This window comes from Heterodontus francisci, chromosome 14 (assembly GCF_036365525.1).
Source record: "Heterodontus francisci isolate sHetFra1 chromosome 14, sHetFra1.hap1, whole genome shotgun sequence".
Classification (NCBI taxonomy): Eukaryota; Metazoa; Chordata; class Chondrichthyes; order Heterodontiformes; family Heterodontidae; genus Heterodontus; species Heterodontus francisci.
In genome coordinates this window covers 32576194-32602718 of record NC_090384.1, presented here as the reverse complement: position 1 = coordinate 32602718, position 26525 = coordinate 32576194, and the positions used below count along the sequence as shown (strand labels likewise).

At 43.8% G+C, this 26525-nt stretch overlaps 1 protein-coding gene across 1 annotated transcript in view; it reads right to left on the bottom strand.

Annotated features, from left to right (window-relative positions):
- The window catches only part of mdka (midkine a), a 97273-nt gene extending 71606 nt beyond the window's left edge, over window positions 1-25667 (bottom strand). The window contains exon 1 of the mRNA XM_068046824.1: window positions 25573-25667. The gene's annotated coding sequence lies outside the window, so the exon portion shown is untranslated. The remainder of the gene's footprint in view (window positions 1-25572) is intronic.
- Between the last annotated feature and the right edge of the window lie 858 nt (window positions 25668-26525).

Below are 26525 nucleotides of genomic sequence, written 5' to 3'. Positions count from 1 at the left end.
CTCCTGTTACTCACCCTCAAACCTGTGGAAACTCACTATCAAAACACTTCATAATTCAAAAAACCTATTAACTTCCCTTATAGCCTTCCCTGTTCCAGTGAATATAGTCTTGAGTCTCTCCTCATAACTATAGTTTCCCTTCCATGAAATCATCTTGGTCAATCTACACCATACTTTTAATGTCCCTTCTATAATGGGTTAGTCCAAATCTACATACTGTGCTCTGTGGCCTAACCAATGCTTTGCACAAATGTATCATTGCTACTTTTATCCTGGACTTTATGGGCCATTGATAAAACCCAAAATGTTATTAGTCTTTTAAATTTTAGCTACCTGTAGGCACACAGATAGATTGGACCCATAGATCTCTGTTCCTCCACATGCTTCAGCACCTTTTCATTGAAAGGTTTCTAATGGACATGGCTGAAGGATAAAATTGCAGACTAGAAGTCAACACACTGTGCTCAGCTCTAGGTATCCTTTTTTTCCAATATGAACAGTGGGTCAGTCATGGTTCAGTTAGTAGCACTCTCGCATGAGTTACAAGGTTGTGGATTCAAGTCCCACTCCATGGACTTGAGCACAAAAATCAAGGCTGACACTCTAGTGCAATACTGAGGGAGTGCTGCACTATCATAGGTGCCATCTTTTGGATGACACGTTAAACTGGCGCCCATCTGCCCTCTCAGGTGGGCGGAAAAGATCCCGAGACATTATTTCGAACAAGAGCAAGAGAGTTATCCCTGGCATCTATCTCTCAATCAACGTCACAAGAACAGATTATCTGATTGTTATCACATTGTTGTTTGTGGGAGCTTGTGTGCTCAAATCAGCTATTGCATTTCCTACATTGCAACAGTGACTATACTTCAAAAAGTGCTTAATTAGCTGTTAAGAGCTTTGGGATAGCCTGAGGTCATGAAAGGTCCTATATAAATGCAAGTTTCTTTTGGTAGCAAAACATATGCTGCATTAAATACTAATACTAAGCAGGGTCCCAATATGCAGCAGCCGCCTACACAGGTAAAAGCTACTACTCAAACCCCACAGTTCATAAATATGAAAGCAGTTTTTCAGGGATGGGATAAAAGAAAGGTAAAAAGAGGATTAGAACCACAGGTTATTAATGTAGTTTAATAGGCATAAACCTGAACCGCGCACCCTCCATCCACCATCTCAAGATATTGACTCTGTTAGGGTTCTGGTCCACAGGTGCCAGATGCTCTCTGTCACTTCACACAAGTGGTCGTGATTCAAAAGTGAAATGACAGCCATTGAACCAGAGTGAGTACTACAGGTGAGCTTGATCCTATCCTCGACCCAACATGCTCACAAGTACACTTCCAGCAGCAGCTGCTGGATAGCAGTCATGAACAGAATTGTTGGGTGATTCTCTCTTCCCTAAACAAGGGGCATTGAAGCCAGCTGTAGCACCACACTGACATACGTTACCACAGTACAAGACAGGGGAAGAGGGGTAAATGAAGTTCAGACCTTCCTGATCTGTATGGCTCAGCTACTCACTGTATTCATTCATTGAAAGAGCCATGAAGTTGGGCAAATGTTTGAGAAACTGTGAAACAATATAATTGCATCCAGTATAAAAGGAAAAAAGGAAGTGTTTAAGGGGCATGGGTACTTGACTGGAAAAGAAAGCAAACTACAGCAAGATAAGGGACCTTGCCCAAATGAAATGGAAAGAAAAATTGGAAAACGATGCCATAGGTCAATAGCAAGAAATAATTAAAACAGGAGACAGAAAGGATGTAAAAAAGGGAGTGTGTTTCAGGTTTCTAGGGATGACTAGGGAAGTTTAATCAAAATTTAGGAAGCTATGAAAAGCATTTAGTGATTACAGACTAAATAATTAAAAAGAAAACCAGAACAGATGGAAAAAGTATAGGAAAGCTACAAAATTTGCTAAAGGCCAAGACGAAAATGAGAAAAAGCAATAGGGCAACAAAAAGGCTTTCTATTGACTCATTAGTAGTAGATAGTCAACAGTGGGATAGTGCTGCCATGAAATGAAGGAAGCAGGCTTGTTGTAGAGATTGAGGGAATATCAGAAATACTAAATAAGTACATTACTTCAGTTGCAGGTGTAACACTGGGATTGTGACAAGAGATGGGTAAAGATTAATGAGGGCTCCCAATCTAATAAGCATTGTTAGTATTAATAGTCTCCCACAATCTCATCAGTTTTGGACCTTGTAAGATGGTTTGCAGACTCATGAGGGGAGAGGTTAGTTGATAATAATAAAGAATGCCACATGGACCCTGCAGGTACCTGCCCATGGCTCTGCCTGTCCCGGGGAATCAACATAAGTATAGCGGTGCTACACAAACAAATTTTTCCCCTCATATTATATTCTGAACATTAGATATTGTGCAAAGAAGTGCTTCCTAGTTTCCCTCCTAAATGACCAAACAAAATTGTGCCCCCCATTCTTGATTCCCCCACCAGAGGAAACAGTTTCTTTGTATCTACCCTACTGAACCACTGAGCGATGGCTGAGACTATAGAACTGTAGGCATTTGGGAGTATCCTCCATATATTTTACTTTGTCTCCCCTTCCCCCACCCCCAAAATCAATTTATTTCCTTTTTGGAGGATATCTCTTGCAATCCCACACAGCTTCAGAAGAGTGCATGTACTTGTGTTTTACTCATTTATGGGATATGGGCGTCGCTGCTTGGACATCATTTATTGCCCATCCCTAACTGCCCTCAAGAAGGCCTTGTCCTTCTAGTTGGTAGAGATCGTGGGTTTGGAAGGTGCTGTCTAAGGAGTCTTGGTGCGTTGCTGGATTGCATCTTGTAGATGGTACACACAGCTGCCACTGTGCGTCCGTGGTGGAGGGAATGAATGTTCATAGATGGGGTGCCAATCAAGTGGGCTGCTTTGTCCTGGATGGTGTCGAACTTGCTGAGTGTTGTTGGAGCTGCACCCATCCAGGCAAGTGGAGAGTATTCCATCACAATCCTGACTTGTGCCTTGTAGATGGTGGACAGGCTTTGGTGAGTCAGGAGGTGAGTTACTCGCCGCAGGATTCTTAGTGTCTGACCTGCTCTAGTAGCCATTGTATTTCTATGGCTACTCCAGTTCGTATTGCCCCAACACTGGAGAATTACAATCATGCCATTGCAAATATATTTCAAGTAGAATTCAAGATGTTAAGTAAGTCACAAGAATGATGCCATAACAACAATATTTAAATTGCACTTCTTTCCACACCCAAAAAAAACTCAGGCCGTCTTTATAATCACTCAACACCACTGATCTGGATGAAAACGAAATTGGCAGAGTAGCTTTCACCCGAACTCACAACTGGTCTCCAGAAACCCTGCGGAGCCAATGGCCCCCAAGCCATTATCTCAAAGCTCAGGAGTCTCCTGTGTAAAATGTCAAAATCAAATTGGACTGCAATTAACTCACATTTACAAATACTTATAGGACCATAAGAAAAGTGAAGTTAGTTGAGAAATCCTGCTACCTCTAAATCAGTATTTAAGTATGCACAAACTTCTTAATTCCCAAATTTGTCACAATTGCCTCCAAGTTACACAAAATCAGGCGCCACTGTTCTTATTGGACAAAGATCTTCTTTCAGACTGCGCTGTACAGTAGAGAGCCCCCTCTGCTCACTAAGGTGAATCTATATCTCCCAAAAGAGGGGAGATCACAAGATTTACCAACAGACACGGCACATTTCATCATTACTAACGTGATTATGGTAGTGTAGTGGTTATGTTCCTCGACTTAGTAATTTATAGTCGTGAATTCAAATCCCATAATTGCAGTTTCAAAATTTGAATTCAACTTAAAAAATCTAGAAATAATAAAGCTGGTATTAGTAAAAGTGATATTAAGGAGAACAGATTGGGAGACACTACTTTATTTCTGCTAGTTGGGGAGTTTAGGGCTAAGTGGCATAGCCTAAAAATTAGAGCCAGATCTTTCAGGAGTGAAATTAGGAAACACTTCACGCAAAAGGTGATAGAAGTTTGGAACTCCCTTCCGCAAAAGGCAATTGATATTAGATCAACTGCTAATTTTAAAACTGAGGTTGACAGATTTTTGTTATACGAAATATTACCAGATATGGGGCAAAGATGGGTAAGTGGATTATGGTTGCAGGTCAGCCATGATCTCATTAAATGGCAGAACAGCCTCAAGGGGCTGAATGGCCTACTCCTGTTCCTATGAATATGAGGCTATCAGATTGTTGTAAAAACACAACTGATTCACTGATGTCCTTTAGGGAAGGAAAACTCCCATCCTTACCCAATCTGGCTTATATGTGACTCCAGTTCTGCACTTCCAGTGGTTGACTCTTAAATGCCCTCTGAAATAGTATAGCAAGCCACTCAGTTTAAGGATGGGCAATAAATGCCAGCCTTGCCAGCAATTTAAATTTTTTATAATATGCACATTGGTTATCCACATACCCCAGTGGTTTCTTCTCGCCAAAGACAGAAAATAGTTTTGCCGAAACCATTTGACTTGTTTGTAAACTATCACAATAATCCTATCACAAATTAAACTTGTCTTTTAAAACCTTGGTTTGTTATCATCACGATTATCTGCAGAGATGACAAATAGAAGGAGAGTTGGGACAAGTGTTTTAAACAGATGCCCATAAGGCTTATTCAAATCTCAATGCGAGCTTTGGTACAATCACCCATGTTGTCCAGTTTTATCTCCCATTTACTTGTATAATTTTGATACTTTCGCACTAAACTGCTGACAAGGCAAGGGCAAAGGTCAGACAATACTTTGTTCCAGAACACAAAAACAAATGTTTCTTCAGTACTGGGATCCAGAGCCACATAGAAACAGGAGCAGGCCATTTACCCTCCAAGCCTGTTCTGACATTAGGCGAGATCATTGCCGATCTGTGACTGAACTCCGTATACACCTGCCTTGCTCCACATCCCATAATACTTTTGCCGAACAAAAATCTATCATAGATTAAAATTAACAATTCATCTAGCATCAATACCATATACAGAAGACAGTTCCAAACTTTTACCACCCTTTGAGCTGGATTTTGTGCTGGAAGCAGGTCTCCTGGCACTGGGCCGAAAAGGCAGGGAACTCAGTCTCTCCCTCCCCTCCCCACCACCACCCTCCCCACCAACCCCCCCCCTCACCAACTCCCCTCAATCACCAGGAAAATTCCTCGTTTTTTTTTTGTCAAAGTTTTAGAGGGCAGGATCCCATTCCCTTTAAAGACTTGCGAAGGTATTGCAAAGGCCTCAGACCCAGGCCTAGCGCTGAAACCCCGGAACATAGGTAGGTGAGGCTGAGGTTTTGGGGGTGGTCTTGCAGTCCAGAAGAGGGGGGTGAACAGGTACCCGATGTGGGTTCTCCGTGGGCCACAAATTGCCCACAAAGGAGGGACCCCCAAGCCCGCAGGGAGGCGCCTCGTTTTACAAAGCATTCTCGCCGCACAGCAGAGGCACCCCCCCCCCCAACCCCGCTGCTGGTAAGATCCCAGTGGCAGCGGGAAGAGGTCCTTAATTAGCTCTTAATAGGCCACAAGGGCCTCAATTTGTCTCTGGGCGGGAAGGTTTTCCCCAGGAGGATCGCTGGGTGATGGGGAAGTGACTGGCCCTCCGTCCTGCTGCCTCCCCCGCCACCTGCCACAATTCTCTGTTCTCCCGCCATCTCCAATCTCATCTCGAGGGGGCCATAAAATCCTCAGGGGAGCCTTTGTGTATAGAAGGGTTTCCTAATTTCACTCCTGGAAGGTCTGGCTCTAACTTTCTGACTGTACCCCCAGTCCTAGGCTCACCAACCAGTGGAAATAGTTTCTCCCAATCTCTCTGTTCCCCTTGATATCTTGAAAACATTGATCCAATCACCCTTTAACCTTTTAAATTCCAGGGAATACAACCTTGACTCTCACCATTCTTGACTATAGAATGCAAACTTCATAGATCAACGGTGCTGATCTCTGCAAAACAAAGATAAATGCCTTACGACCCCAAATGCTCAAGCACAACTTGAATTAGAACGATCTGCTTTCGCTGCTCCCATTTTGCTAAGGCTTTGGAATGTGGATTGTTCTTGGAAATAACTGATTCATCTGGCCTCACCTTTGTACCACGATGGTTTATCCTTCCTGCACTGAATACCATCTAGAACATTTTAACATCTGCATTCGATCCCACCCGAGACCGCCAGTGAAAAAAGCTACATCAGATAACGAGCTCTAGTCCATTCCCAACCCCCAGAAGCACTTTTAAGACAAATTGTTAAACACTTCACTTAGTCCCGACTCCTGGGCTATGACCTAGTAGTCAAACAGTTTCTATTATACATCAGTGTCTCTCGGGACAAGGTGGGGTGGGGGATGTGATGATGGTGGTGGGTGGAAACACACAAGCACGACACATTTTCTAGCCTCTTCATATGATAGCAAAGCTTTCAACAAATTATATCCATCTTTTGCCATTTTAAAGCTTACTTTTCTAGACAACTGAAAGGCAAATCAGACACGAAAACAGTGAGATTCAAATGTGCAGAGCTGCAATTTTTAAGTCAGTGCTGTCTGGTACATTAGACATGTGGCTAATTGGAAATCCAGATGTGACTAATTGTATTTCTGATCAGTAAATAAAAAATGAGTAAGAGACACCATCGTTGGGCATGTGACATCAATACTCACATATATGCTTAAGTACTTTAACCTTTTTGTGTATCTGTTGTTAAAGTGGTCAGACAAAAAGCAGAATGTGTGAGTGCTTTCTGATTGTTGAGAGTGCTTTACCATCTTGGTTACTGTCACAGAGTCATAGAGTTATACAGCACAGAAACAGGCCCTTTGGCCCACTGTTTTCGTGCCGGCCATCGAGCCTATCTATTCTAATCCCATTTTCCAGCACTTGGCCCGTAGCCTTGTATGCTATGGCATTTCAAGTGCTCATCTAAATACTTCTTAAATATTGTGAGAGTTCCTGCCTCGACCATCCCTTCAGGCAGTGTGTTCCAGATTCCAACCACCCTCTGGGTGAAAACATTTTTCCTCAAATCCCCTCTAAACCTCCTTCCGCTTACCTTAAATCTATGCCCCCTGGTTACTGACACCTCCTCTAAGGGAAAAAGTTTCTTCCTATCTACCGTATCTATGTCCCTCATAATTTTGGATACCTCAATCAGGTCCCCCCTCAGCCTTCTCTGCTCTAAGGAAAACAACCCCAGCCTTTTCACTCTCTCTTCATAGCTGAAATGCTCCAGCCCAGGCAATATCCTGGTGAATCTCCTCTCCAGTGCAATCACATCCTTCCTATAGTGTGGTGACCAGAAATGTAAATAGTTCTCCAGTTGTGGCATAACTCGCGTTTTATACAGCTCCATCATAAGCTCCCTGCTCTTATATTCTATGCCTCGGCTAATAAAGGCAAGTATCCCATATTTAAGGAGATATTCAATTCCTCCCAGCTAAAATATATTCCAGAGAGGAACAAAGATTGTAAGAGGGGGAAAAAACATCCATGGCTAAGCAAGGAAATTAAGGATAAAATAAAGACAAAAACTAAGGCATACCATATTGCAAAGGCCAGTGGCAGGCTGGAAGATTCAGAAACCTTTAAAGATAAACAAAGGGTTACTAAAAAAGTAATAAAAAGAGCAAAGGTAAATTATGAAAGAAAACTAGCACAAAATATAAAAACGGATAGAAAAAGCTTCTATAAGTATATAAAAAGGAAAAGAGTAGCTAAAGTGAAAGTGGGTCTCTTGGAGGATGTAACTCAGGAGTTAATAGAGGGAAACACAGAGATGGCGGAGACACTAAATCAGTATTTTGCCTCAGTTTTCACAGTGGACACTAGTACCATCCCAGCAGTAACAGATAATGCACAGGTTATAGAAAGGGAGGAACTTAGAACAATCATCATCACTAGGGAAAAAGTACTGAGCAAACTATTGGGATTGAAGGCAGACAAGTCCCCAGGGCCTGATGGCCTATAGCCGAGGATCTTAAAGGAAGTGGCAGTGTAGATAGTGATTCCCTGGATGTGGGAAAGGTTCCAGTGGAGGAAAAAAAGCTAATATAATTCTCTTATTCAAAAAGGGAGGGAGGCAGAAAGTAGGAAACTATAGACCAGTTAATTTAACATCTGTCACAGAATCACAGAATAATACAGTGCAGAAATCGGCCCTTCGGCCCATCGAGTCTGCACCGATGCATTAAAACACCTGACCTGTCTACCTAATCCCATTTGCCAGCACTTGGCCCATAGCCTTGAATGTTATGACGTGCCAAGTGCTCATCCAGGTACTTTTTAAAGGATGTGAGGCAACCTGCCTCTACCACCCTCCCAAGCAGGGCATTCCAAACCGTCACCACCCTCTGGGTAAAAATGTTCTTCCTCAAATCCCCCTTAAACCTCCCGCCCCTCACCTTAAACTTGTGACCCCTCGTAACTGACCCTTCAACTAAGGGGAACAGCTGCTCCCTATCCACCATGTCCATGCCCCTCATAATCTTGTACACCTCAATCAGGTCACCCCTTAGTCTTCTCTACTCCAGTGAAAACAACCCAAGCCTATCCAACCTCTCTTCATAGCTTAAATATTCCATCCCAGGCAACATCCTGGTGAATCGCCTCTGCACCCCCTCCAATGCAATCACATCCTTCCTATAATGTGGCGACCAGAATTGCACACAGTACTCCTGCTGTGGCCTTACCAAAGTTCTGTACAACTCCAACATGACCTCCCTGCTTTTGTAATCTATGCCTCGATTGATAAAGGCTAGTGTTCCATATGCCTTTTTCACCACCCTATTAACCTGCCCTTCTGCCTTCAGAGATCTATGGACAAACACGCCAAGGTCCCTTTGTTCCTCGGAACTTCCCAGTGTCAGGCCATTCATTGAATACTTCTGTGTCACATTACTCCTTCCAAAGTGTATCACCTCACACTTTTCAGCATTAAATTCCATCTGCCACTTTGCTGCCCATTTGACCATCCCGTCTACATCTTCCTGTAACCTAAGACACTCTACCTCACTGTTAACCACTCGGCCAATCTTTGTGTCATCCGCGAACTTACTGATCCTACCCCCCACATAGTCAGCTATGTCATTTATTTAAATGACAAACAATAGGGGACCCAGCACAGATCCCTGTGGTTCGCCACTGGACACAGGCTTCCAGTCACTAAAACAGCCATCTGTCATCACTCTCTGTCTCCTACAGCTAAGCCAATTTTGAATCCACCTTATCAAGTTACCTTGTATCCCATGTGCATTTGCTTTCTTGATAAGTCTCCCATGTGGCACCTTGTCAAAGGCTTTGCTGAAATCCATGTAAACTACATCAACTGCACTACCCTCATCTACACACCTGGTCACATGCTCAAAAAATTCAATCAAATTTGTTAGGCATGACCTCTCTCTAACAAAGCCATGCTGACTATTCCTAATCAAATTTTGCCTCTCCAAGTGGAGATAGATACTCTCCTTCAAAAATTTCTCCAATAGTTTCCCTACTACTGACGTGAGACTCACTGGTCTGTAATTCCCTGGCTTATCTCAACAACCTTTCTTAAATAGTGGGACCACATTAGCTGTTCTTCAGTCCTCTGGCACCTCCCCCGTGGCCAGAGAGGAATTAAAAATTAGGGTCAGAGCCCCTGCAATCTCCACCCTCGCTTCTCACAGCATCCTGGGACATAAATCGTCCAGACCTGGAGATTTGTCCACTTTTAAGCCTTCCAAAACCTCCAATACCTTCTCACTCCCCATGACAATTTGGTCAAGAATCTCACAGTCTCTCTCTCTCGGTTCCATATCTACATCCACTTTCTCTTGGGTGAAGACAGATGTGAAGTATTCGTTCAACACTCTATCAATGTCCTCTGGCTCCACCCACAAATTTCCCCCTTGGTCCCTAATGGGTCCTACTCTTTCCCTGGTTATCCTCTTCCCATTGATATACTTATAGAATATCTTGGGATTTTCCCTACTTTTACCAGCCAGAGCTTTCTCATAGCCCCTCTTTGCTCTCCTAATTGCTTTCTTAAGCTCCATCCTACACTTTCTGTACTCCACTAATGCTTCCGTTGATTTGCTCTCCTTGTGTTTGCTAAAAGCCTCTCTTTTCCTTCTCATCGTACCCTGAATGTTTCTGGTCATCCATGGTTCCCTGGGCTTGTTGCTCCTACCTATTACCCTAGAGGGAACATGTTGGGCCTGTACCCTCCCTATTTCCTTTTTGAATGCCCCCCACTGCTCTTCAGTAGATTTCCCGACAAGTAACTCTTTCCAGTCTACCTTGGCCTGATCCTGCCTTATTTTACTAAAGTTCGTTCTCTCCCAATCCAAAACCATTTTTTGCAGCCTGTCTATTTCTTTTTACATAACAAGCTTAAATTATACCATGTTGTGGTCGCTAACACCAAAATGCTCCCCCACCAACACATCAACCACCTGTCTGGCTTCATTCCCCAGAATTAGGTCCAGCACTGCACCCTCCCTTGTTGGATCCTCTACATATTGAGCTAAAAAGTTTGTATACATTTTAAGAACTCCACTCCATCTAAGCCCTTGACACAATGACTATCCCAATTAATGTTGGGAAAGTTAAAATCACCTAATATAATTACCCTATTATTTTTACACACCTCTGCAAATTGCGCACATATTTGCTCCTCAATTTCCCGCTGACTATCTGGGGGTCCATAATAAACACCTAGCAATGTGGCTGTCCCTTTTTTATTCCTAAACTCTACCCATAAAGCTTTATTTGATGCCCCTCCAAGAAATCATCTCTCCTTACTGCAGTAACTGACTCCTTAACTAATATTGCAATGCCCCCTCCTCTTTTACCCCCTCCTCTGTCTCGCCTGAAGATTCTATATCCAGGGTTATTGAGCTGCCAATCCTGCCCCTCCCTCAACCATGTCTCCGTGATGGCTACTATATCACAACTCCACGTGTCAAACATTGCCCTTCAATCATCCGTTTTACCTGCAATACTCCTGGCATTAAAGTAGAGTCCTTCCATCCTGGTCTTACTCCCTTGAAACATACTTCTGGTGTATTCCCTCTGACTTGTTCGCTTTCCTGTGTTTAGCTGTGTCCCTATTCTGCTAGGTGTCTGCATCCCCTCCCCCTGCCAAATTAGTTTAAACACCTCCCAACAGCACTAGCAAACCCGTCAGCAAGGATGTTAGTCCCCCTCTGGTTCAGATGTAGACCGTCCCGCTTGTACAGGTCCCACCTTCCCCAGAAACGGTTCCAGTGGTCCAGGAATCTAAAACCCTCCCTCCTGCACCAACTCTTAAGCCACGTATTCATCTGTGCTATTCTCCTATTTCGAAACTCAACTTGTAGTTGGGAAATTGTTACAATCCATTATTAAGGAAGTAATAATAGGTCATTTAGAAAGTCAAAACTCAATCCATCAGAGTCAGTATGGTTTTATGAAGGGTAAATCGTGTTTGACTAATTTGCTAGAGTTCTTCAAAGATGTAACAAGTAAAGTGGATAATGGGGATCCTGTAGATGTAGTATATCTGGACTTCCAGAAGGCATTTGATAAGGTGCCGCACACAAGGTAAGATCACATGGGGTTATGTATTAGCTTGGATAGAGGATTGGCTAACTAACTGAAAACAGTCGGGATAACTGGGTCCTTTTCTGGTTGGCAAGATGTAACTAGTGGAGTGCCACAGGGTTCGGTCCTCAGGCCCCAACTACTTAAAATATATATTTATGACTTGAATGAAGGGATAGAAGGTACTATAGCCAAATTTGCAGATGACACTAAAATAGGTGGGATAGTAAGTTGCAATAAAGAAATAAGAAATTTACAAATTGATATGGATAGGTTAGGTGAATGGGCCAAAATTTTGCAGATGGAGTTTAACGTGGATAAATGTGAGGTTATCCATTTTGGTCGGAAGAATAGAAAGGCAAATTATTATCTAAATGGAGAGAAACTTCAGAGTGCTTCGGTGCAGAGGGATCTGGGTGTCCTCGTGCATGAATCACAGAAAACTAGTCTGCAGGTACAGCAGGTAATAAGGAAGGCAAATGAAATTTTGGCACTTATTGCTAAAGGAATAGAGTATAAAAGTAGGGAAGTGTTGCTGCAACCGTACAAGGCATTAGTGAGACCACACCTGGCGTACTGCGTAGAGTTTTGGTCCCTGTACTTAAGGAGGGATGTAGTTGCATTGGAGGCACTGGAATAGCATCAGAGGAGGTTCACTAGATTGATTCCAGAGATGAGGGGTTTGTCTTTATGAAGAGAGATTGAGCAGTTTAGGCCTTTACTCTCTAGAGTTTAGAAGAATGAGAGGAGATCTAATTGAGGTATATAAGATGATTAAGGGGATTGACAAAGTAGACGTAGAGAGGATGTTTCCTCTGGTGGGGGATTCTAGAATGAGAGGTCATAGTTTTAGGATAAGGGGTAGCAGATTTAAAACAGAGATGAGGAGAAATGACTTCTCTCAAAGGGTCGTGAGTCTGTGGAATTCACTACCCCAGAATGCGGTGGATGTCGGGACATTGAGTAAATTTAAGGAGAAGATAGACAGATTTTTAATTAGAAATGTGTTGAAGGGTTATGGAGAACGGGCAGGAAAGTGGAGTTAAGGCTGAGATGAGATCAGCCATGATCGTATTGAATGGCGGAGCAGGCTCAAGGGGCTGAATTGCCTGCTCCTGCTCCTAGTTCTTAAGTTCTTATATGCCTTCCTAGCCACCTTACCTACCTGTGCTGCTGCCTTCAGTGATCTATGGACAAGGACACCAAGGTCCTTCTGACCCTCTGTACTTCCTAGTGTCCTACCATCTATTGTATATTCCCTTCCCTTGTTAGTCCTCCCAAAATACATCACCTCACACTTCTCAGATGGTCACTGCTCTGCCCATCTTACCAGCCCATCTGTGGTACTTTCTTTCTTCTTAGGCAGTCCCTCAGGATTGAGGTTGACTTGCTTCCACTCCAGTTCCACACATTTTAATATGGCTAATGAGTCTGATACGCGATCGCAGACTTTACCACATGTGGGGCAGGTGGTGTTTGAAAAGGCAGGTAGATGAGTTACTTGGGGGGTTTGTGCTCCTTCTGCTGCCTGGACTTGTCTTCCGCATGCTCCCATCGAAGTCTCACGAGGTGCTCGGTGCCTTCCCAAATGCTTCTTCTCCATTTAGGACTGTCACGTGCCAAGGATTGATATGAATCAGTGGGGATGTTGGATATTTTCAGGAATGCTTTGAGAACATCCCTAAAGTGTTTCCTCTGCCCTCCTGGGAGTCTCTTCTCGACAAAGTTCAGAGTAGAGCAGTTGTTTCAGGAGCTTGGTATCAGGTATGCGGACAAGGTCACCTGCCAAGCAAAGTTGGTTTTGGGTGATTAGTACCTTGGTACTGGCAATCTTGTCTTGGGAGATCACCTATATTGCCAACGAATTTGAAGGAAAGAAAGGAGACTGTGGTAATAGCTGTTTATATGTCCTGTATTGTCTGAGTGAATTTACAGTGTTCTCTACCAACATTAGCCTACATGGCTAAAATGTCACCATAGCCATTACTGTGGCCAATCAATGATTTTTATTGTCCAACGCTGTTTTAAGTGAAAGTATCAGCTGCTACTGCCCCATTTGAAGTGAATTTATTGTTTAAGTGCATAAACTATTTAGGAGATAGGTTGTCACAATGTTTTAAGTTGATTTCTAGCTACTTGGATCTGTAAGAGATTTTTCAATCTTCACTCTGAATACTTTCAAACGTATGCTTCTCAGTACAGAGGAACTTTCATTTGGATAGTTATAATTCATTGGTCTTTTGAGAAAAGACATCCACTTAGATTAAACACATTGCTAGCAGCAGACACATCTCGTCTTCAGTTCATCACTGGCCTGCTTCCCGCTCACTAGTTTAAGAGTGCTATTTAAAATCTAGAGACAGAAACGCAATTTCAAAGCATCTATAGGTGTTGTGATAGAGCTGCTCGCAAGCATTAGAAAAATTGGGCAATTCCACTAGGTCATTGCATAAATGCCAACTGCAGAACTCAGTTTGTAACAGAAAGGCAAAAGTGAATTCAGGAGAAACTTCTTTAGAGAGTTGTTAGAATGTGGAACTCATCACCACAAGGAGTACTTCAGATGGTGAGCATCGATGCATTTAAGGGCAAGCTAGATAACCACATGAGGGAGAAAGGAAGATAAGGAATACGTTGATGGGTTTAGGTGAACAAGGGTGGGAGGAGGCTCGTATGGAGCTTGTTATATATTTGGTTCTTTATGCTGCCACCGTATAGAATATAGCCAGAGAGGTTCTTCGACTGTATTGTTTAAACATTAATCTCTATTGTGTAATAACTATGTACACTCCACACTAGCCTGTGTCTCCTTCAAAAGCCACACTGTAACTGTTCTCGAGTCTCTCCCACATGATCTCTTACCTCACCATGGTGGGTGGTAATCTTTACATTCTCTCGAGATTAACCTTTTGATACCCTTATACTAAATCTCCCCCAGAGTCTTCATCCCAATATATATTTACATACATTCACTTATTTATTTACATACTATCCCATCTCCCCCCCAAGTCTCTGACTTCATAGATTCAACCTATCAGGGGGCTTCACAACTCTCCCTGATCTTGTTGTCAGATGTGGAAGATTAGTTGTCTTTCTCTGATCCCTTGTTTCTTTACTTGGACGGTCTTCGTTGTGATTTGAGCATTCGGTGCTTTTTGAATTTTCGCTTCATCGTCTGAGTCGTCTAAATGTATGACCGATTGACATCTTTGATGTAAAGGAATAAGATTTCTATTAAGGACTTTAGATTGTAGTGGGCAGTGTTCGGAGTAGAACAAGACCCCTACTGTAATTAGTATTTTTTAAAGGGAGTAACTAAGTAATCTAAAGGTAAGTCATGGCAGGAGAGCTCGCACCTGTGATATGCTCCTCCTGTGCTATGTGGGAAATCAATGACGCTTCCAGTGTCCCTGACAACCAAGTGTGCAGGAAGTGTCTCCATCTGCAGCTACTGACTACCCACATTACGCAGCTGGAAGTGCGGGTGGATTCACTATGGAGCATCTGCGATGCTGAGGACGTCGCGGATAGCACATTTAGTGAGGTGGTCACACTGAAAGTAATGGCTGCACAGGCAGAAAAGGGATGGGTGACCACCAGACGGAGCAGTAGGTGCCGGCAGGTAGTGCAGGAGTCCCCTGTGGCCATCCCACTCTCAAACAGATATATCACTTTGAATACTGTTGGGGGGGATGGCCTCCCAGGGGAAAGCAGCAACAGCCAAGTTCGTGGCACCACGGATGGCTCTGCTGCACGGGATGGGAGGAACAAGAGTGGGAGAGCCATAGTGATAGGAGATTCAATTGTAAGAGGTACAGACAGGCGTTTCTGTGGCCACAAACGAGACTCCAGGATGGTATGTTGCCTCCCTGGTGCTTGGGTCAAGGATATCTCGGAGCAGCTGCAGGACATCCTGAAGGGGGAGGGTGAACAGCCAGTGGTCGTGGTACATGTCGGTATGAACGACATAGGCAGAAAAAGGGATGAGGTCCTGCTAGATGAATTTAAGGAGTTAGGAGCTAAATTAAAAAGCAGGACCTCAAAGGTAGAAATCTCAGGATTACTTCCTGTGCCACATGTTCGTGAGTATAGGAACAGGAGAATAGATGAGATGAATGCATGGCTGGAGAAATGGTGCAGGAGAGAGGGATTTAGATTCCTGGGACATTGGGACTTGTTATGGGGAAGGTGGGACCTGTACAAGCGGGACGGGTTACACCCAGGCAGGACCGGAACCGATGTGCTCGCAGGGGTGTTTGCTAGTTCATACTAGATGAGATCGCTGTTGATTCTCGTCTTTCAGGATAATTACCCCTGCTCTATTTTGGTCTTGTGCCCATACATTTGCCCTGTGACAACTTTGGTAGGTTTCTTGTAAGGTATCTTCTGTTATAATTATGGGTCTGTTTGTTTCAATACAACTTTTCTTTGTCTTGTACTTTCTGATAATCCTTGCTTTGCAATCCTGGAAGTAATTTCTTGGGTAGAATTGGAAGTTGAGTTTGAAGTTTTCTTCCCTTTAAGAGTTCTGATGGTGCCTATCCACACAATAATGGAGTAGTTCTGTATGTCAGTAGTGCTAATCGGAAATCTTGATTTTTTCATCAACGTAGTTTTAATGGTTCTAACTGCTCGCTCAGCTTCTCCATTTGATTGTGGTTCCTTAGGAGAGCTTGTTTGGTGAACAAATCCACATTCTTCTGCAAAGTGCGTGAAGTAATCATTTGCAAATTGTGGTCCATTATCAGATACTATTTCATCAGGTATATCATGTGTTGCGAAAACGTCTTGTAAAACTCAGATGACTGCTTCAGTTGTTGTTGTGTACATCTGCATAACTTCGATCCATATTGAGAAGTATCAATTATAATTAGATAGGATCTTCCCTCAAAGAAGAATAAATCCATAACCAACCATTCTCACAGTCTAATTGGGAATTGGGTCGAAAGTAGCAGTTCCCTTTGATCTTGTACCTGACAATTTTGTTGGACTTGCTTCTTCCCAATTTCTCTGTCCGTGTAGCATTCCTGCAGGAACTTGCTGCATTTCTCTTTCTCACCCTGGTAGTCTTTGAGTGGCATGGCGGACTGCGTTATTTTGTGCAGGTTCTCGCCGCACAGTGCGGGCTCTCTGGTGGAATCTGGACTCTCTGCAGTGCTCCGGTTAGTTTGGGGGACTCTCCCTCTGTCCTGGCTCCTGGATTCTTCTTGTTTAACTTCTCCAACTTTCTTTATAAGATGAAGGTCAATACAAACTCTTCTAAAGAGTGAGACCTCCTGATTGCTTAGGCCAGACGGTGCTTCTGCTTTCCCTTATATTGAAGTGTGGCTTGTAACTTCCCCGTTACTTCAAGTACAACACCTCCTGGGCCATGTAACTGAGTTTCTGTTGGTTGCAGAACATGTGTGGATAGTCACAGCTCTTTTCTGACCGGACTGTCACACTTGCTCCGATGTCGATTTTAAAATTAGTGGTATGTCCGTTAAAATGCTTGTTTCAGATCATTGATTCCGCCCAGAAAATATTTGGATTGGTCACAGATGCCAGTCCTTAGTCAATTCAATTCACTCCACATGATAGCAAAAAAACAAGTGAGCATACTGGATACAATCTGCAAAGGCTATGGGCCTTGACAACATCCCAGCTATCCCACTGAAGACTTGTGCTCCTGAACTAGCTGCATCCGTATCCAAGCTGTTCCTAGGCCTAACCTCTTCAGTTCCTTCATCAATGACATTCCCTCCAACATAAGGTCAGATTTAAGGATATTCGCTGATGATTGTGTAGCGCTCAGTTCCATTTGCAACTCCTCAGATAATGAAGCAGTCCATGCCTGTGTGCAATAACATCTGGATAGAATTCAAGCTTGGGCTGAAAAGAGGCAAGTAACATTTGCGCCACACAAGTGCCAGGCAATGACCATCTCAAACAAGAGAGTCTAACCGTCTCCCCTGGGCATTCGACAGCATTACCATCACTGAATTTCCCCACCATCAACATCTTGGGGTCACCATTAACCAGAAACTGAACTGGACCAGCTACATAAATACTGTGGTTACGAGAGCAGGTCAGAGCTCCTGACTCTCCAAAGCCTTTTCAGCATCTACAAGGCACAAGTCAGAAGTGTGACAGAATATTCTCCACTTGCCTGGATGAGTGCAGCTACAAAACCACTCAAGAAGCTCACACCATCCAGGACAAAGCAACCAACTTGATTGACACACCATCCACCACCTTAAACATTCACTCCCTCCAATGCCAGCGCACAGTGGCAGCGGTGTGTACCATCTACAAGATGCACTGGAGCAACTCACCAGGACTTCTTCAACAGCACCTTCGAAAGCCACAGCCATTAACACCGAGAAGAACAAGGCACATGGGAACATACCACCTTCAATTTCCTCTCCAGGTCACATACTATCCTGACTTGGAACTATATTACTGTTCCTTCACTGTCACTGGATTATAATCCTGGAACTTCCTCCCTAACAGCACTTTGGGTGTACCTACATCACATGGACTACAGTGGGTCAATGAGTTGGTTCACCTTCTCAATGGCAATTATGGATGGGCAATAAATGCCGGCCTTGCCAGTGATGCTCACATCCCATGATGATTTTTTTTTTAAAAAGGAGAGGAAATTATGTGCTCTTGAGTTCTACTAATCTGAAGTATTTCCTGCTGGAATTTCACTGAGCTTGGGTGGTACACAAGTTACTGAAATGGGATGAGCCAGTGTGTGAAGTATATCAGTTGAACCTATTCTCCAGTTATTCGCTGCCATTTCAATCTTTGCCTCAGTTTAAGATTTCCAACAGTTGTATCTTTTCAAAACTCAGGATCAAATAGCACTTTTGGAAATGTCAGAAGTTAGAATCTGAGATTTGTCATTTATTTTAAAAGTAAATCACTCACTAATAACTTGTAACTGCCCTCCAAATTCAACTTCTTTAGCGAGCTGGCCAACAGCATAAGCAGAGCAACGCTTCCCAAATGGAAACCTTTTACAGCACTTTTTCTGAAACGTTTTTCTGACTCTAATCCTTCTAAATAGCAATTTGATTTTCCCAGCAAGGATCAATAATTCTCCCAAGAGAGTTGGTTTTACGTTTCTTTTAAAGAAAACCCCCACCATACCAGTGATGTCAATGTCAACCTTTCAACCTTAAGCCTGGCTCCATGATTGAAAGCACTTTGGTTCCAAGACAGACATAAACAAGAGATTCGAAGAGAGAATCACAGGCTGGCAATTTGAAAGTGCCTGCACTGAAGGGAACAAGACTTTAAAGGAGCCATGGTCAGCTGGAAAATCTCTTACAAGGCAGCTTGCCGATTTGTAAACACAGAGTGCATTATGACAATGGGATGAATCACTAGCATGCCCCAGAAAATTCCAAAAACACACTGCATACATAGTAACATTTCCACATTCGTGTAAGTCGAGCCTAATGACAATCATCCCAACGGTTTGGTTGGATTTAAAAAACTCCAGTACATCAGCAGCATTCTTTCACCCAGAGCTTCTTAGTTTATTAGCAAAGGACAACAAGTTGCAATGCCCCATTATTAAGAAGAGTTGTCAAAATAGTTGCAATTGCACAGCCTTTTGAGCCTGCATAAATCATGACAAAGATTATCCAATACTTAGAAAATTAAATGTATCCATGGGCTCCAAAATTGTTAACTGTCTAATGGTTTGATTTTATATAGAATTACAAGTCAGAGCCACAGAGACCCTTCTCATTAAGTCAACTCTTCTCGCTAAGTCCATCAGTCTGTGTGTCCTCTCAGGCTCTTCTACTGCCACCTAGCTTTTTAATTCACTATCTTTTCTTCCCTTGGTGGGATGAGCTGACCTGCAATTGAAAAAGCCTGCAAAAGGCACATTAACTAGCACTGAAACAGACCCTTCAGCCCACCGAGTCTGTGCCAACCAACCACCCATTTATACTAATCCTACATTCCCTACCACATCCCCACCATTCTCCTACCACCTACCTACACTAGGGGCAATTTACAATGACCAATTTACCTATCAACCTGCAAATCTTTGGCTGTGGGAGGAAACCGGAGCACAGTGGCGCAGTGGTTAGCACCGCAGCCTCACAGCTTCAGCGACCCGGGTTTGATTCTGGGTACTGCCTGTGTGGAGTTTGCAAGTTCTCGCTGTGACCACGTGGGTTTTCGCCGGGTGCTCCGGTTTCCTCCCACTGCCAAAGACTTGCAGGTGATAGGTACATTGGCCATTATAAATTGCCCCTAGTGTAGGTAGGGGAATTGAGGGAAGGTGGGGATGTGAGAGGTTAATGGGATTAATGTAGGATTAGTATAAATGGGTGGTTGATGGTCGGCACAAACTCGGTGGGCAAAAGGGCTTGTTTCAGTGCTGTATCTCTAAATAAATAAACCAGGTTTCTCCAACTGTGTGGAATGCAACAACAGCAAGTGGACAGAAGGACTACAGTGTTATTACAAATATATCACCCAACTGACTGCACCTTCCCAGAAACCAAAAGACCAGAAATGTTAAATGAAGGTCATATGGCCATTTCATGATGGTCACAAAGAACATAGGAGCATTTCTCCAGGGTGGTCTTAAAACTCTCTCTGCAGCATTTCTCATGTGACGCTGGGCCCTGACTGGATGTTACAGCATCTTTATGCATCAAACTTTTGACACTTTGTTTGAGCTGTAAACAGGAACTCATACAAATCTAGTTTTATGTAAATTGATGAAAAAGACTAAAGAGGTAAGCAGAACCAAAAAGCCGCTCTAACTCACTGTAGCTGCTGAGCAAGAAGACACTATAATCTTGCCACATTAATCTTGCCACGTTTAATTTTGGAGTGCAGTATCTATCCCAGCACCCATCGGGTTAACTTCTGAACTGCTGCAGCACTGAACTGGCCTTTGTGAATGGAGGGTCTTCAGCACTTTGGAATCGGCCTGCAAACCAGATTCAGTTACAGACAGCAGAGGGATTAGAGAAGGCTTCAATGCAGTGTACCAAAGTAGTAGGATTTTGACTTGCAATCGCAATTCCTCCATACAGTGAATTACCAAACTTTGCAATCATGGGAAGAAGCTCAGCAGATCTTACCTACTGCCCATTGGGAGAAGGAATCCCTGAAGCCTATTCATGGATGTCTCCTAGCAGTTATTCAGAGAAAACCACCCTCCTCCTGGGGGCAGGGTGGTGGTGAGGGAGCCAAGATTAATTAAAATTGCTAACAGCTCGGGTTGCAGATAGGAACTTATAAAGGACATTCAGCAGCCTCCTAGAGAGAGTGAGAGAGAGAGGCTGGACATTGCTAAATCACATTCTATCTCATTGCAGCTGGGCTGTTGAGGTGGGAAAAGTTAGAAGTTATCTTCCCACTTCAAGGCAGTTGGAAATATTTGGTCATCCTGTACAGCTGGCTTAGCAATACACACAGTTAGCCTTAGGTTTTAAAACTGGAGAAGTTTTAAAACCTACAGTTTTCTGGTCCTGCCTGGAAAACAATCATTAATGGCCTACAAAATAAATTGCCATTGTTTTTCTTTCCGCATCCCTGTTTCTTATGGTCCTAGAGGGCAATGGTCATATAGAATTTACACAATGTGTATACTCGTGAACCCATTACCAATTGTACCCCTCCCCAAACCCCTTTGGAAGTGGTTTTCAAATAAATTCCAACATGCAAAAGGTAAATGTAACTGAGACAGAGGCAGAACCCTCCAAGCTGAACAGAATTATAGCTATTTTGGATGCCATAAATAATTCTGATAACAGGCAATTTGTTGCAATCTACGGGGAGGCAATGATTACTGAGCAGAGTTTCCAAGCAACATAGCTTTTTTCTTTCAAAGAACCTAGTTCTCAGCAGTATCCCAGGTGCTGTATAACTAGGAAGCAACAAAGCAGATTTTGAAGTAAATATGTCATCCATTACAATGATGTTATAGCTTTGCCAAAACCCAACCAAGTATTCTTCATTGCTCTATAAACCTGGATCCCATCACAAAATTATCTGTCGGGGCTCCACTCAGCACCACAAGCACCCGGCACAGACCAGCTGGGCAGAATGGCCTGTTTCTATATTGTAAATTCTATGTAAAGTATGCAAAGAACACCATACTGACCACAGTACAGGGAATAAAAAAAGTTTGGAACATCACAATGGATGGCGCTATTCTTTGCAACACTTCAACCTGGAAGAGAGGACCTACATTTAGTATTGAAGAGGCAAAAATTCTGCAAACAGATTTTTTGCTTGTGGCTGTTTTTGAGTGAAAGGTTTAGATTTACACATTCAATGGGTGGGGGAGGGGAAGAAGAATAAGAACAGCTACACTTTCCTGCTTGGCATACATTTTGATGCAAGCAGCTTTAAGCCTCTATACGATCCAGTTGGTTCTGCTTCAATCCAGTTCTAACTTGTACTTTCTTCATGCAGTTGATGAACTGTTTTAGCTGTCCAGCACTTCATCAAACAATATGGTTAGCAGATTAAATTTGCTGGGTTTTTCTAACTTGAGAAATGCAAAAGGTAAAGTTGTTCTAAGGATTTGCAAGGTACTGTAAATACAGACCAACAGAGCAGTAAATACCAATGGATTCAACATTCAAATTCTATCTGAGGATTTTCAGATGTTAGAAATTTGGTAAATCTAAGAGAAAATCAGAGGATTTCTGATAGCTATTTATGAAGTTATCTCTTTATAACAAGCTCCCTATGTCAACTGTGTCTACGTAATGTCAAGATTCCCCACAGTGGAAAAAAAAGTGTCAAAACCTGCCTCCCTCAAACATATCCAAATAGCCCGAATCCCATTTTCACAGAGACCAATTATATGTCTATCCGCTCAATTGATGCTGGAGAGAAAATGTACATCAACGGTTTAAAATGTACTTAATTAATCACAGGCCCTTGAGTTTAATTTGACACAAAGTTGCAGTTCTTTTAAAACAAGCTATTTGCAGTTACTCACTAAATTAAGTCGTGCTTCCACAGGTTTCAGTATCACCTACCTCCCTTTATGGAGAATAACCCACAACTTTATAGCTTGCACTTTTTAAAAATGCAGCTTTACCAGCCACAAAAGCAGACTTTTTTGTATTAAAGCACAATCAAAACAGTATCAATCATATCACAGTAGAAAACTCACAAAGGAACACCAATTATTTCCTACTTTACAACAATGACTACACTGCAGAACTACTTCATTGGCTGTAAAACACTCCAGAACATCCTGAGATTGTGAAAGACACTATATAAAAGCAAGTATTTCTTTCTATTACATGAATAAGCCTCAATTCCATTTGAATAGAGAAACCCACTGCAACAGCTTTGGAAAAAGCCTGATTTATTTCAAACAGTGCATTCTCAAACTCACTGCCCTTTTAAAAAAAGGTATAACTTTCAGTTCATACATGAACTTCCCTTCTGATCTCCAACGGCATGATCAAAGAAAGGCTCACTTCAGGTCTGTGCAGTGGTCTCAGTCAGTGCAACACTGGGACAGAGTGGTCTGTGTGCCCATGGGTATCAAAGTAGGGTAAGAGAAGGCTCCCATTCCTGATCACTCCCCAGCCACAGTATAATCTGCAAACTCACAGGATGATTATCTGCTGGCAGCAGTGGTGCCTCACCCCACCAGGAAGAACTCCATTTCCGATGAAAGGACCAGAAACGTTAACTCTGCTTCTCTCTCCACTGATGTTGCCAGACCTGCTGAGTATTTCCAGCACTTTTTGTTTCTATTCCATTTCTGGGTGGGGTGTGGGGGGTGTTGGGGGAGGGGGGGTGGTGGTAGAGGGAGGAGGCGTTAAGCAATATTTGACTTTTCTTCAGCTTACTACATCCCAAAGTGGTTCACATATTTTTTTTATTTCTAAAAGTGTAATCATGGTTTGTACATAGGCAACTGCAGCAGTCAACTTGCATATAGTGAGGTCCTAAAACGGCAATAATGACCAGTTAATCTGTTATTGATACATCAATGTTTTTTCCCCTGCAAATAATGCCATGGGATGGTTAAATGGTGCAAGTCAATGGTGAATGAACTCTCCCACTCGTCAAATTCTAAACCAACAGCTCCTCACTCATCCAGTCCAGTGAAACCATCGACTGAGTCCATGTTTTTAGCAATTTGCATTCAAGAGGTAGGGATAATGGAGCATCTGAAGAACATTCCAATCCAATCCCCAAATTTCTTTCCAGTTCCAGTGCTTACAGAAGTCCACAGTAAAAGACACAGCCCATTCCCTCCAGCTCCTGATCATGCGCTTGATGGATATGTTTCCTCCTCCCCAGGTCCATGCCTAGCTCTGTCACCATCTCCTGCACCCAGTCATCATTAACTTTCTGGGATTTAGTGAGCTTAGGGTGCTGGAGTCTCCCCAGTTTAAGACATTCTCCTCCACTCCCATCTACCTCCTCGCTATCCCCTCTCGATTGATGGCCCTCCTGCTCCAGTTTATCTTTTCCCTTCTCCATTTATTTCCCCTTCTGTTATCTCCCTCCCTTCTCCTGTCCTTTCTCTATTGCCCCTCCCTCTCCTACCAGTTTATCTCTCCTTTCTATTTCCTTCCCCTCTGAGCCCTTGTCTCTATTTCCTCTCCCTCCCATGGTCATCTCCTTGTATCTGGTCATTGATTGAATGATTTCTGCTCGATGGGGTGGGTTAGGGGCAGGGAGAGAGGAGAGGTCGGGTCCTCTTGAAATGACCTGGCATTAACCTTGATCACACTCCCGAATTTGAACACAACCCCCCGCCCCCGGGATCGCACCTCTACAACGTTTCTGGGCCGCTGTTTGAGGAGACCAAGCCAACCCGCGGGCTCCTAAAGCTCAATGAAGCCATGACTTGGGAAATACAGCAGGAACCCCGAGCAAAGAACCCAGCAGCCAGCAGACAACAACTGGATCGAGCTGCTCGACGGGGAGGCTTTGGGGCGGGTAGGGAGTGGAGCAGGGTCACCTCCTGCTGAACTGACCGGGCTCACACCGATCAGCGGCCTCTCGGGAGATCAGAACTCAATCCCCGATCGAATCAGACCCACAGCCGCACAGGATCCCAAATTCTCCCGTCTGGTGTCCCTTCCCTAGACATTAGAACATTAGACCCTCCCATCCAGCGTCTCCCCCAAACTCTCTCATCTCTTATCCCCCCAAACCTTCCATTCTCAAATTCCACCCAGACCCTCCCATCTAATATCCCCCCCCCCCCCATCTAGTTTCCCCACCTCACACCATCCCATCCAATGTCCCAACATCCTCACTTACCGTCTCCCCCGCCTCCCCTCACCAATGTAACACCAACAGCTTCATCCAATGAAGCCGAATGCACATTCCTCTATCATCAGGTGCCCTCCAGTCTTCACTCACCCTTGTATCATCTGCATCCCCTAGACATCACCCGACCCTGGGGTAGCGTCCTCACCCCAGCCTCTACCCCACCCCCTCTAATACACCAACCTCTTGTAGCAGTCAACTCTCTGATGAGACTCTGCAGACCCATCACACTCTTCTGCAAAGAACCAAACTAAAGCCTCCTCCACAAGTCACTCTTTCCCCACATCTGTTCACTTGTTCAAGCAGCGATCGGCAAATTTCCCCGTCCCGGCCGGGAGGACTCCCTCGGCAAGACTGGGAGAGATGTATTCCCATCAGCGACCCCCTCTCAGGGAGTCCTGCCCCTCCACCCACCGCCCCCACCCCCAGTTTTCCTCGGGCAGGTTCCCATTCAAACTTCCAATCCCAGGTAGATGCCCAATCCCATTGTCCAACTCCAGTCACAAGCAGCCCGGGATCGCTCCTCAAAATGTAAAGCTGGGGACTTTTGAAGACTCTTACCGAGGTGGGCGCCCTAATCCTTTGTGCTTCACACACTGTAACCCATTGCAATCTCTCCCTCTCATGGGTCAGATTCAGCATTTTGTTTAAAAGCTGTAGATCCAGCAGGAACTCGCATTCCACTCAAATCTAAAACCACCCACCCGATCGCTGACTTACTTGTAAGGTTTGTAGTGCGGTGCTTCAGCTCAGGGTCTCAGCGGTGTCTCTCTCGCTCTCTCTCTCTCTCTTCGGTCTAAGTGTTTTGAAACTAATTGAAGCTGGAAAAAACATTTAAATTACCCCGACAGCGACGTCACGCTCACGTGACAGAAACTTACCTTTCGAAATAACGGATTGCGAAGTGTTAACTTGGGCAAAGGCTTTGAGAGTTGTTGAACGCAGCCTTTCATTAAACTTGAGATAAGAGACCTTTCATTCATTTAATATTCTAACCATTACATCGATCGTGATGGCATCTGACCTGACCCCGCTTCCCTTTTTTTCTCTTGTTCGAAGATTTGAATACATAGAAGGTTCCTGTAGTTTTAAGAGCAATGTACTTCATGCAGTCTTCACAAGTGGGAAAATACCTCCAAAGCCATTCTTGGTGTACTGATAATGTAGCACCCTGAAACAATCAGGCATGTAAGGCCCCAAACTGGAAAACTTTATCAACTTTGCTTCCGATTTCTACCCTTCTCTCACCTTTACATGGTCCATCTCCGACACTTCCCTTCCCTTCCTCAACTTCTCTATCTCCATCTCTGGAGATAGGCTGTCCACTAATAATCATTATAAACCCACCGACACCCACAGCTACCTCGACTACACTTCTTCACACCCTGCCTCGTGTAAGGACTCCATTCCATTCTCCCAGTTTCTCCGCCTCTGATGCATCTGCTCTGATGATGCTACCTTCCATGACAGCGCTTCTGATATGTCTTCCTTTTTCTTCAACCAAGGATTCCCCCCCACTGTGGTTGACACGGCCCTCAACCGTGTCCCGCCCCTTTCCCGCACCTCTACCCTCACCCCTTCCCCTCCCTCTCAGAACCGCGACAAGGTTCCCCTTGTCCTCACTTTCCCCCCCACCAGCCTCCGCATCCAAAGGATCATCCTCCGCCATTTCC